We start from the raw sequence: 12185 nt of genomic DNA, 5'->3' as shown, positions 1-12185 counted from the left end.
AGCTAGATATAGTTCATATAGTCATACAAATGTCATATGGCATACCTCTATACTCGTCACTGTGGCAAATAAGATCCTGTAAGGAATTGAAAGACACGTAGCAGAAAATAACTTTAAAATTTTCAATCCCTTGTCTGGATCTACCGATTGTGTTTAAGTCAAGTAGTAAGAGGTGTTACCTACGGTATTCGAATCGTTGGTGGCTTGGGGATTCCGACGTTCGGGATGCCTATGCTCTCCTTTTGTACGTGAGAAGTCGACAACTCGGATCGGCTTCCTCTACCGATATCCACACGAACAGCGTTCCAATCACGAACGACGTGCTAGCGCCTCTTGTCCTTCTAGGGCTTTTCTGAGAATCCATCCTCACCGTTTCTATTTTGGCCATTTCTTATCTGCAAACCTTTTGCTCTCTCACACCTTTTAAAACCTAGCTCCTAAATATCAAATATATAGGATGCTATCGGTATTATGAAGGATATTGGATTTCAGAATTAATCTTAAATTAATTCTGAAATTAATACAATATCATATATTGCGTAATCTGATAAGAAATCAATTAAATAAATATGGTTTATATATTAAATCCGTCCTACAGATTTAATTCACCTATTCATTTAATTCAAAATAAAGATATGACGGAACTATATTTGATTTATTCTAATAAATCAAATTTGAGATATTATATTATACCTTATCAATTTAAAAATGATATAGATTTAATTCATCCTTATAAATCAAATCTTATAAATATCTCTTATATCATATAATATATATATACGCGAATTTATATATATATATATACACACACACATCCACCCTAGATTATTCATTGAATCTGGACATATCTTAGATTCAATGAATCTGGACATCATAGCTCGTGTTGGGCTATTTTGTGTGTGACCCTGTAGGCCCATATGAAGTTGGCAGTGGGCCATTTACTATAATGACTCACAAGTCGTAAGTGGTCTCTAGCAAGACATCACGACTACCCAAATCATATAAAGATCGATGAACGATGTAACCTTTCAACAACCATATCACGTCCCTTTTGTCACACGACATTTTGGTCATGGATGAGGCATGGAGAACGTCATCCTCCTATTCCTGACCGTTACTTTCTCGATCCCTGAGTAGTCTGAGTATAGAAATGGAACTACCTTTCCATTATAGTATGGCCATACATTTCTTAGACTCACTCATCGAGGGGCCCAGTAATATCTCTCTACGAATGTGAGGGACAAATTCCATCTTGACCATTCACATTCCTCCATATGAAAAACGACTAAGCCTGAATATAGTCTTTATGATCACTCGGTCAAAAGTGACTTTTGACTAGGTCAAAGCTGACCATTTCTCATGTAGGAATCCATGATGATCTCAGGTCAAAGGGCATAGTGACATGGTTTGTATATGAGAGAAGCTTATGACTTAACCCATGCAGCTCTCTCATAGCGGGTCGGTCCAACACTTTGTACTCTTACATGTGCCTATGACTTTGATTTATATCTGTATACATCTTCAAAGTTATACTGGTCTTATTTCATCTCTGCTCCCACATAGATGACCGACCAGGGACATTTAGGATAAAATCATGAGTTATCCAAGGATAGTTATCACAGTAAACATGCAAATAATATGATAACATAATTAAGAAATTCATAAATCAACAATGTTCATAACACAATGATTGGCCCCTAGGCACAATTTCCAACAGATCCTTCATTGTGGCAAAATGATACCTTGCTAGGGTGACGTAACTGGGTGCTTCACTGTAGTAACACTATCCTTTGCCATTTCAAGATCACGACAAACTTGAGAAAACATCCAAAAATCCAATTTTAAGGCTTATATCTAATTTTGAAGTCCTAGAAATGTGATGCTTTCATAGTAACTAGTCATACCAATTAAGCTCTAGACACCATAGACCATTCTAATAGTTTTCTTATTCCAGTTCTTTTAAAACTTATCCTAAGGGTTATTTTTTAATTAAGGACTCTCTCAAAAGAGCCAATAGGAGAAATGATAGGAGTTTACGTTACTTAGATTCTTAAAGCAATTGCAGAAAATCACTCAAAGCACCCTTTGATGTTGTCATAAACATCTACCATTATTTTGAGTCAAATTATATCACAGAGTCAGTGAACTACTAAGGATTTATCATAGGAACAACAAAATCCCACCTAGGATTAGAGAGATGAGAAGGAAAATAGTAAGAGAAATACATAGAGGGATTGACATCACTTATCATTACTCTTAAAGTTCATGAACTTCTTAAAGAATCACTCTAATAAAACCCAAGAAAAGCAAAACTCTTCCTCTTAATTGAAAACTTTGAGTGATGATGTGACCCTTGAACCTATACTTAAAATTTTTGACCCTTCACCATAGTGAGCGTGAGTTTTTACCGTGATAATAATGCTCAAATAAAATGCCACATTTTAGGTGCATCACTATGGTGACGGTGCCCTTTTGCCATGGCAAACATTGGAAATAGATAGGTTTATAAAATACATATTATAGTTTCTAAATCCCTCTCAGATGTTTATTAATAAGAGGATAAAAAGAAGAGGACAGGAATCAAGGGATCAAAATTCAAGAAACCAAGCTGGGAATTTATGTAAGAAATGCATTTCAAGGTTGTTGATATTGTTAATGATGTTAGTAGAAAGTTAATTTGTCCTCCTTCCTTCCTTATGTATTTCAGCTAGCATAGGGTTTTTGATAGAGGTAAAAAAATTTTTTGATTTTGATACTTTCAATGAGTTTAAAATGAAAAATTGTGTAAGGTAAAGATTAGAAAGTGATTTGCATGCATTAGAAATCAAACTAAAAGTTTTGTTCTAAAACTCTAAAGTTTCAGCCAAGGCTAGTTCAAGAGGAAGGAAATGGATTTTGTTAGTTTTGAGCATAGAAATAGATTTTACATGAAAAATTATGTAGGAATAGTATGTAGAAATAATTTTGAAAAGATTTGATCAAGAATCTAAAAATTGAAGTTTAAAATTACATTGAAGAGAGCATGTTATGAATGTTGCTTGCTATAATGGCTCTAATAGATGAAATGCATAATGTGTTTATGCATTTAGTTCCATGAGATATCAAGGAAGAGAATTTGAGGTTTGATTAAGTGACCTTATGTAAAGCTCCTTCTTATTTAACTAAATAAAACTAATCATTTAGTCATTACTATGGTAGAAAAGGAAAACTGATACAACACACTACCATAGTAGAAAGAGAAGTTAGCAAGCATTTAAAACTAACATTCAACACTGTGGGTTGTGTCACATCTAATATTATGGTAATTCCAAATAAGGAATATTCCTAAATAATTGAGGGTAAAAAATAATAAGGAGAAATAGAAGGATTTTGGTAGAAAATAATTATTATGATTTTCCAAGCCAATTATGAAAAGTTTGACTAATTAAGGAAAATTGGTCAAGAATAATTATGGAAAAAATATTCCAAGTCATAGAAATTGAGGAAAAAATAAGGATAATATCCTTTGAGAATTATATGAGATTATAAAATTAGTTTTAAGGTCAAATTACCCTTAGAGAAATTACAAAGGAATTTAAGGGTGATTTAGCCTAATTTAAGGGCTTTTATTTGGAAAATTCCAAATAAATATTTTAAGGAGAATAAAGGTTCAAGAAAATTCCTATGATATCTCAAGAAATTATAAGAAATTATGGAATTAAAAGAAAACCCTCAAGTATCTAAGATTTTCCCTAAATTCTTTGAAAAGCGGAAAAATCTGTAAGAAAAGGAAATTAATTTTTCCTTTTATGTTAATTATGGGGAAATTAATTTCGAGACAAAAGAGGGTAATTTAGAAAGATAAAAATGAGGAGAATAAAATAGGGCTCTGATAGAAAATAATTACAGAGGTTAGAATACTGTAATTATAGAAAAGGATTCAAACCCGGAGTCAAAGTGCACTGATAAAGAGCTTTGCATTTTGAATGATCCTCATTGAGCCAAGTGTCAAGCCCTTAATGGAGAGGATTTGAAATTGCCAAGTGTCATTTTCTAAATGGAGAGAATTTGACTTTTGGTAATTAATTTCATTTGGATTTAGTTAATTAAGAAAGAGAGAGAAGGAACCAAGGGGGTAGTGACACTTGGATTAGCATTAATGGTGGTGGTTGAGATATTTTGAAGCATTAAATGAGCACTTCCTCCCCTAAAATCAGACCTCCATTTCGTGCAAGACATAGCCAAGAGAGAAAAGAGAGTGTTTCAAGGGGAACCAAAGAAGAACTAAGAAGAAAGATAGCATCTTGGAGCACACAAGTGGGATTCAAGGTTAGGTTTTGGTTCTAAGTTGTTCCTTGCCTTGTTTTCTTGCTTTGTATGGTTGAAAATCTTGTTTCTCCTCTTCTTTGGGTGCTGGACGAAATGATGATGGCACTTCAAAACATAAAAGATCCAAGTGGTTACAAGTGATTTTAGGGTGTTTTGGAAGTGTGTTCTTTATTGTGTATTGTAAGAAGCATTTCGGTTTTGACACTAAATGGCCCCTAGGATGAGATTTTCAATGTTTTAATGGTTTCATGGTGTTTAAAATGGAAAAACATGTGGGGATAAGGCAAGAAAGGATTTTTAAACCCTATGGAAAACAAGTTCAAAAGCAAAGAGCAAAGATGGAACCTTTATGAAGCAAGAGTATTTTTTAGTTATGTTCTTGCTTTTGGTTGAAATGGATAATGATTCTTATTGTCCTTTTTATAGATTATCATGCTAGGGTTTGACTTTTGTGAAGAAAAAGAATAGAATCAAAGAAAGCACAAATCTTTGGATCAAGGTAGCAAGTTAAACCTATCTACTACCACTAACTAGCATTGTTGATTATTGTATGGTTAATTGCTATTATTGTGGTTGAGCTCTCTTGATTGTTATGTGGCTGCTCTTTATAGTATCTTGCTTTGGCCTTTGCATGATTGAGTTTGCCAAATGATAAGCATGTTAGTTCATCAATAGTAGTTAATGTGATCATGCATAATAATGATGCTTGCTTGGTGCTATAGTTGGTTAATTTGCTACTATGATTTTCAAAAATCTCATCCCCCAAAAATAATGTAACATTTTAGGGCCTGAATCCTCCAAGGGAAAGCTACAGATTGAAGGCTAATTTTTGGGGTTTAGCCACAAAAATTGTTAGCTCATTTGGTTATGTACATATTAAACTAACAGTACTGGAAGCACACTAACACTGACTGGTTCACGTGACTCTTTGATTATGCTCCCAAATGCGTTTAGTCATGAAATTTGGCATGATGAAATATAACGTCTTGAGCTTCAAATTGATAGCTAATACGTTAAAAATGGCCTAGTATACAATTTATAATTATTTTTCAAAGTTAATGGTTAGAATCAGGGTTTTTGGCAAATGGACAGTGTTGCTTTTCTCAAAAACTTGATGCTTTCGCATAAGGAATTCGACAATGATATTATTTTTCTTGAAAGAGGACTTAAAGATCTTTAAGTAGAATTTTGAACCATCCCAATTGGATTTTGGTAGAATAAGTTATGAATTTTTGAAGTTGGGCCAGAAAAACTGGATTTTTAAACGATGAACAGTAAAAATCCGAAATTTAACATTTTTATGGTAAAAAGTAAGCCCAAGACCATCCAATGTGTTTAAAAATGGTTTTAAAAGGAACCTAAGTCAATATATTAGTAAGGTGTGACAGGTTGAAACCCAAATTTTTGTTGTACGCAACCAAAAAATCATCCATTCAATCTATTGGGCCTCTGTGCCTCCGGCCCGAGTAACAAAATATATCAAACATAAGCCCATCCTGCTTTCCACTAAACAGAGACTAAAGTCTCATAAACCAATATAAATGGCCTTCGGCCAATTAAATAAGGAGTCAAAAGTATCTCCAGTTGACACTACTACTATATCACATAAAACATTTCCAAAATAACCCTATGGGTAGCAATATACAGTCTAATAATGAATAGCGCACAAGCCAAAGACATTACAGCTAACGTAGCTCAAGCCTCTACATCCCCCCTGGTAGTACACACCGAGCACCTTCACCCAAAAACATTTAACCCCCAGGGCAAGACTAAAGTCTCAGTAACCAAAATTCCAATTCAAAGTACAGACTAAAAGGTCATCGTGTGGTGTCAAGTGGGCCACAATAATAGTAAATCCATAAACGTTAGTGATAAAATTCATGCAAATGCAATGATGCCACCCAACAACCATATCCCTTACTATGGGAGAATTTCAAGAGCCGAACCCAGCCTATCTCTTATTATAGGTGACGTAAGGAGCCAAACGGCCTATCCTTCACTATAAGGGATGTAAAAAGCCAACCACCATGCATTAATAGAGGCCTTACCACGTGGTAGTATCAATCATGTCTCTCACCAAGTCCCAAACATGAATTATGCTTAAGCAATTTACCGAAGGGTAAGTCCAAATTTTCCAAAAACATTCAATATAATACAAACCCCACAAGATAAATCTTCCTTTTCAATATGCAAAATACATTTAGATAACCATTTATCTTGTGGGGATGCGCTGAATCAAAAGGACTTTAAGGGATGTAATGATGAATGAAGGCCAAACAGAATGATGAATGAAGGCTAAGTGGAAAGAATGATAGAATGAAATAAAACAAGTACCAATATCCAAAATTAATTTCCAACTAGCTTTACATGTTGTGGGGATGTAATGACCAAGTTTTACTGTATTAATTCATGTCCGATAGCATGTTTTTAGAGGAATTAATTGGTTTAAAATGCATGTTTTAAAGTGAATTGTGGTAATCTATATTTGTGGGTTTAAATTCTCATCAAGCACTTTGTAGGGGTAAAATTGTCAATATGTGCATCATTTTAATTAATCATCATTTACAAAATTGAATTAGATATTACAAGTGCTTAAATTGATTTTCAGGTCAAGGGTCAAGCGAAAAATATCTCTAAAGGACCTAAGTTTGAGGAAATTTGCAATTAAGACCCAACAGATTTCAGGAATTCCAGAAAAGGCCCAATTAAATGCAGCTGTTCATTTTGACCATTTAGTCATGATGAACTATATATTTAGTCGCGACGAAAAGGATGCTGGCACAGAATCAAGTTTTAAACCTCAGATTGTGATTTTGGGAAACATACTACATGAGCCAGCCGCCTTTCACAGTCCAGAATCTCCCTTTTTCATCTCTTAGGGTTCTTCAAGGGTTCTTGAGGTTCTCCTATTAATTTCCACCAATTTCTACCCTTTTTCCACCTCATTCCATCAATTTCTACATCATCCATCATCCACCTTCATCTGTTATGGCTGGTGCTGTGATTTCAGAGCTTGGAGGAGTTGTTTCTGAGGTCACGAGAGGCTAGACGTTTTGCTCTAAGGAGTTTTGATGAGAGCCTGAACTTAGGACTTAATTTGGGGAGTTTTACTTCATCTTTTCCATTATTTTAATAACATTTCAATTGTTCTTGGTTAGAAATTCTATATTGTTGTTAAAGCTAAACTTCATTGTTATTATCTTGTTATTTTGGATTGGATTCTGAGAATTTATGCCTTGGTATTCATTCTATAATGAGAATTCTGCATTTAATCTTGTGAATTTGATTGGTTTCAATCCAAGTTCAGTTTTGATTAATTGTAGTACCTTGATAGCATAATTAATTATTGTGTTCAAGTTGTTGTTACCATTGCATCAATCTCACCAATTGTTCATTCATGAGGGTGGTTAGTTTTGTTGTGAGTCTTTAGGTCAAAGGTTTCATTAACGTACTAATTTACCTAAGTTTGGAAGGTTTTCTAAACTAGCTAAGATTGGTTTTAAGTAAACTCCCTACATATTTTGAAGTGATGAAGGCTTAATCAATTCTCTAAGGGGCATTTTTATCAATTGAGTTTTCAAACTATCCATTTAGTTGCTTTCTTCATTATTGCTTTAATTCATTTTAAAAAGATCAACAATACTTTACTTCTTTTAATCGTAACTTAATTCAGTTTTATAATCCCCCCGATTTTATCTTCTAGCACGGTTTTGTCACTTAGATTACATAGGATCAAGTCAGGCTTGCCGAAGTGAACACGACCCAGATCGTACCACTATAGTGCGTTCCTACCCAGAATTGAATAGTTTTTGAGAGCCCATAATGACTAAGGCTTCATCAAACTGACGCTGTTACCGAGGAGCCATTGATTTGGTTCCTCGTGTAATGTTGGTGTCAACTTAAGTGTTGAGCTTGGGTTCAAACCGTGTGATCAAGGCTGTCTAGTAGTTGTATTTGCATTTAGTGTCTTCGAGTCTTTAGTGTTAAGCATAGTGTTTTTCTCTCTTGCATAGAAAATTTTCAGAAAACTCATAAAAATCTTGATTTCTTTCAAGTTTTGCATTTGTGTTTCTTTTGTTAGTTCTTTAGATTTCTTGCATCAATACTGTGGTTACTGGCTAGTTTACTGCAGCTTTCTAATCCTTGTGTGGCTTTACTACCTCTGGTTCTGTGAGTGCTCTATTTTTGCTGTTGCCCTGTTCTGCAGTCGATTCTGTAAAGATTTTAGTTGCAACCAAAACTTGTTTTGCTGTGATGAACTGCTTTCCATTTTTCTAGGTTTGCTTTGGTGAACATTTTAGTCGCAAAGAACTCAAGTTTAGCCGTGACGAAAAACCTTTTTTTTTTTAACTAAAAATTGTTTCTAAGTCTTGGCTGATACATACTCACTCCACATTTCATTTGAGTGCATAGTCATATTCAGTTATCATTCATTCATACCCTATACTCTTGCACTCCATTCATTCATCCATTTTATTTGAATTGCTTTGTGTGCAAGGAATTTTTGCATCTCTTGACTGTGCATGCGAAGAAGGACTACACCTTTATTGCCTTTTCAACCTGAGTTGAAAAGAGATTTGAGGAGGTTGAGGAGAGAGCGTAGGTTAGCCACCATTAGTTCCTATAATCTTGACCCACCTACTGGTGAAGAGGAGGAAAATCCAGTAGATACACTTGTAGATAGCCCAATCATGGAAGGTGCAGGTGGTACTGGGAGGAACCCTAATGACATTAGGCAAAATGAACCAACTAGGGGCAATGGGTTGAATGGTAATGGGCATGAGAGAGCCGATGAGAATATGGGATTTAGTGGGACGAATGGGCCACAAAGAGGGAGAACCATTAAAGACCTTACTTAGTCCGATGCTAATTTTAAACCTTTGCCTGGTGCTTTGCTTATTTTTGAAAATGATTTTGAACTTAAAGGTCAATTAATGCACTCACTTCCTAAGTTTAATGGTTTGTTAGGTGAAAATCCATATACTCATTTGAAGTACCCTCATATGCAATGCTTGTCTACGAAGCCAACGGGAGCGAGAATTGTAGATGTTCTGTGGAAAGTTTTTCACTTGTCTCTGGAAGGGAAAGCCAAAGAGTGGTATATGAACCTGTCCTTGTATGTGGACAACCTGTATAAATCTTAGACTACACTAAGGAGAGCTTTTCTTGACAAATACTTCCCATCTACTAAGATCTCTATTGCTAGAAAGGAGATATCTTCTACTAAGCAAGAGGAAGGAGAGACTTTCTTCCAATTTTGGAGCCGATTCCATGATATGCTGACTAAGTGCCCAAACCACCAGATTATTAAGGAGCACCTTCTTTAGTATTTCTACAATGGTCTGTTGCCATATGATGCTGAAGTGTTAGATGTAACACCTTATGTTTATACCAAATAACTTATCTTGCGGAAGCATTTGGAATCACTTTTGAAGGCTACAAATGATGAAAAATCAAGTTTGAAAATTTTCATTTACGGGTTACTATTCATTGTCACCTTAAAATGTGACAAACTTCGAAAATTCATAACTAATTGTAGAAAAATTGAAATTGAGTGATTCCAAGTTCTACAGAAATCTCTTTGGATAAAATTTTGAGAAAAAATAGGTTCTAGACTGATTTCCTTGGAATTCGAGCCCAATTTTCTTTGAAAAAGTTACTGTTCATTTGGTCATTTTCAGATTTTACTTGATTTTTGCCTAACTTTGGAAAGGTAAAACTTTCTGCTTGGTTATCGGAATCAGGCAAACTACCCCTTCTTTTAAAGAGAAAAATAAGATCTCTTTGTTCGCCAAATTTCAAAACCTAACTCACTCGTTTACTCAAATGGTCAATGGTCAAACTTTGATCCCTTTTAGTTGACTTTTTACCCCCTTTGGAAGGGTAACTTAACTTAATTGACCACTTAACATCATAGCATACTCTGCTTAGCTATATTAGCTATTTCTAATCATGCTTGGACCATTCTACTCATGCTTGTATACCTCTAACCTTAATCATACTATTGGAAACATAAAGCATGCTTCATATTACATTCCTCCAAAATAGAAAGGTTCAAAGCCATATAAAGTTACTATGGCTTACTACCTCTTCAAGTAAAAGCCAACTCCTTTCCTTTGCCCTTGGATGTTGAAGGCCCTAGGGTTTGTTTCAATATTGGGGTAAGATTCTTGGGGAATCTTAGTAGCAATTGCATACATTATCAAGGTCACACAATACATTGTAAATCAAGCTACATGCATGCATACTTTAACTTTTTGTTCATGCTATGGCAAGGACATATCATCATAAACATTCATAGCACTCAACATAGCATAAGCCAAGGTACAATTTGCATGGAGGCAACATCATATAACATAACATTCTCATCCACCTCATAGCATAACAGATTAGCAAAACACATAGCCATAATCATACAAAGTAAGGTAACACTCTAATATAATGAATTGCAAAAGCTACCTTGAATGCTTTCCTTCCTTTTGAACTCTTTCCTCTTGACTAGATCTTTGCCCCTTTGTTATGTATAGCCTATTAGGCAATCAATGACACAACATTAAGTATCATTGCAACTTCACAACTTAACATAACCCTTTAAACCCCTTTTTCTTGATTTTTAGGGTTTATTTTTCTAGCTTTGATTCTTGAACTTTCTTGGGCCTTTCCTACATAATTTTTCATGTAGAATCCATTTATCATATTAGTTTTATGAAAATCCAATCCCTTCCCATTGACTTAGCTTGGCCGAACCATATATATATTTGTAGGGAAAAGGATTTTCAACCAAACTAACATGTAACCACTTAATCTTTAACCTTTAACCATGCTTAATCTTCATCTAAACCATTCCCTATCATTTTGATAAAATTTAGGCAGCACTTCCCCTTAGGAAAATGACTTTCTACCATCATTAAAATAGCCTAAAACTAACATACCATCATTATAACTTGAAATGGAAGAGTTTTAGAAGCTTACCTTGCTTCTAGATAACTTTCTCTCACTAGAATTCTCCTCTTTCTCTCTCTACACGAAAATTGCAAGAGGTTTCCTACTTGAAAAGTCTTGCATGAAATGAACATGTGAGGGGGTATTTATAGGCTTCATATTTCACTAATTCCACATATGCCCTTCTTGCATAAGACTTAATCTTAGCCCTCCAATTTTTACCTCTTTCCACATGTACAAATCTTAGGCTAGGTAGCTTAGTATGTTGACACTTAGATGATGAGTCATTAGGGCTTATGTCATCTCTTCTTATCCATTAAGATTAATTAGGCTCTAATCAAGGTTTACTCTCTTAATCCCTTGATTAACTTGGCTAATCAACCTTCTAGAAACTTTTGACTTTTCAAAAGTAGATGGTTGAATCTTAGCCATCCAATGAACCATGTTTGCCACATGTCACAATCCTACGGAAGATGACTTAACCCTAATCATTTTACTTAAACCTAATTAGGTTTTAACCTATCTTGATTTATTATTTCTTTTTCTTTTTCTTTTTATTTTCTTTTTTCTTTTCTTGGCCAATTTAGGCATGACATGTGTCCTTGTCCATCTGTAGGGAATTTTATCACCCCTGTTGTCCAGACAGTCCACTGAGTCTTAATATAGTACTGGTTTATTTTATCTGATAGCCGAAAAATTCTAGTATCTCAAAATTCTTATATCAACTCACCATTAATTACGTCTCAATAAAGGGAACTTCTCTGATTAATTTCATAATTTTTCTCCCTCTATAACTCCTTAAATTGTCGTTCCTGTAAAAACAGACAATCTACCGATATTAATTTAGCTTTAAATTCAATTAAAGCTAACCTCCTCATCATTTAGGGTTGGAAATAATTTTATAAATTTCCATAATTCCTAAATGAATTTCCTTT

Source organism: Neltuma alba, unplaced genomic scaffold, assembly GCF_004799145.2.
Source record: "Neltuma alba isolate B1F8T4 unplaced genomic scaffold, ASM479914v2 tig00010505_pilon, whole genome shotgun sequence".
NCBI lineage: Eukaryota > Viridiplantae > Streptophyta > Magnoliopsida > Fabales > Fabaceae > Neltuma > Neltuma alba.
The sequence above is the reverse complement of the archived record's forward strand: the minus strand, read 5'-3'. Positions refer to the sequence as shown.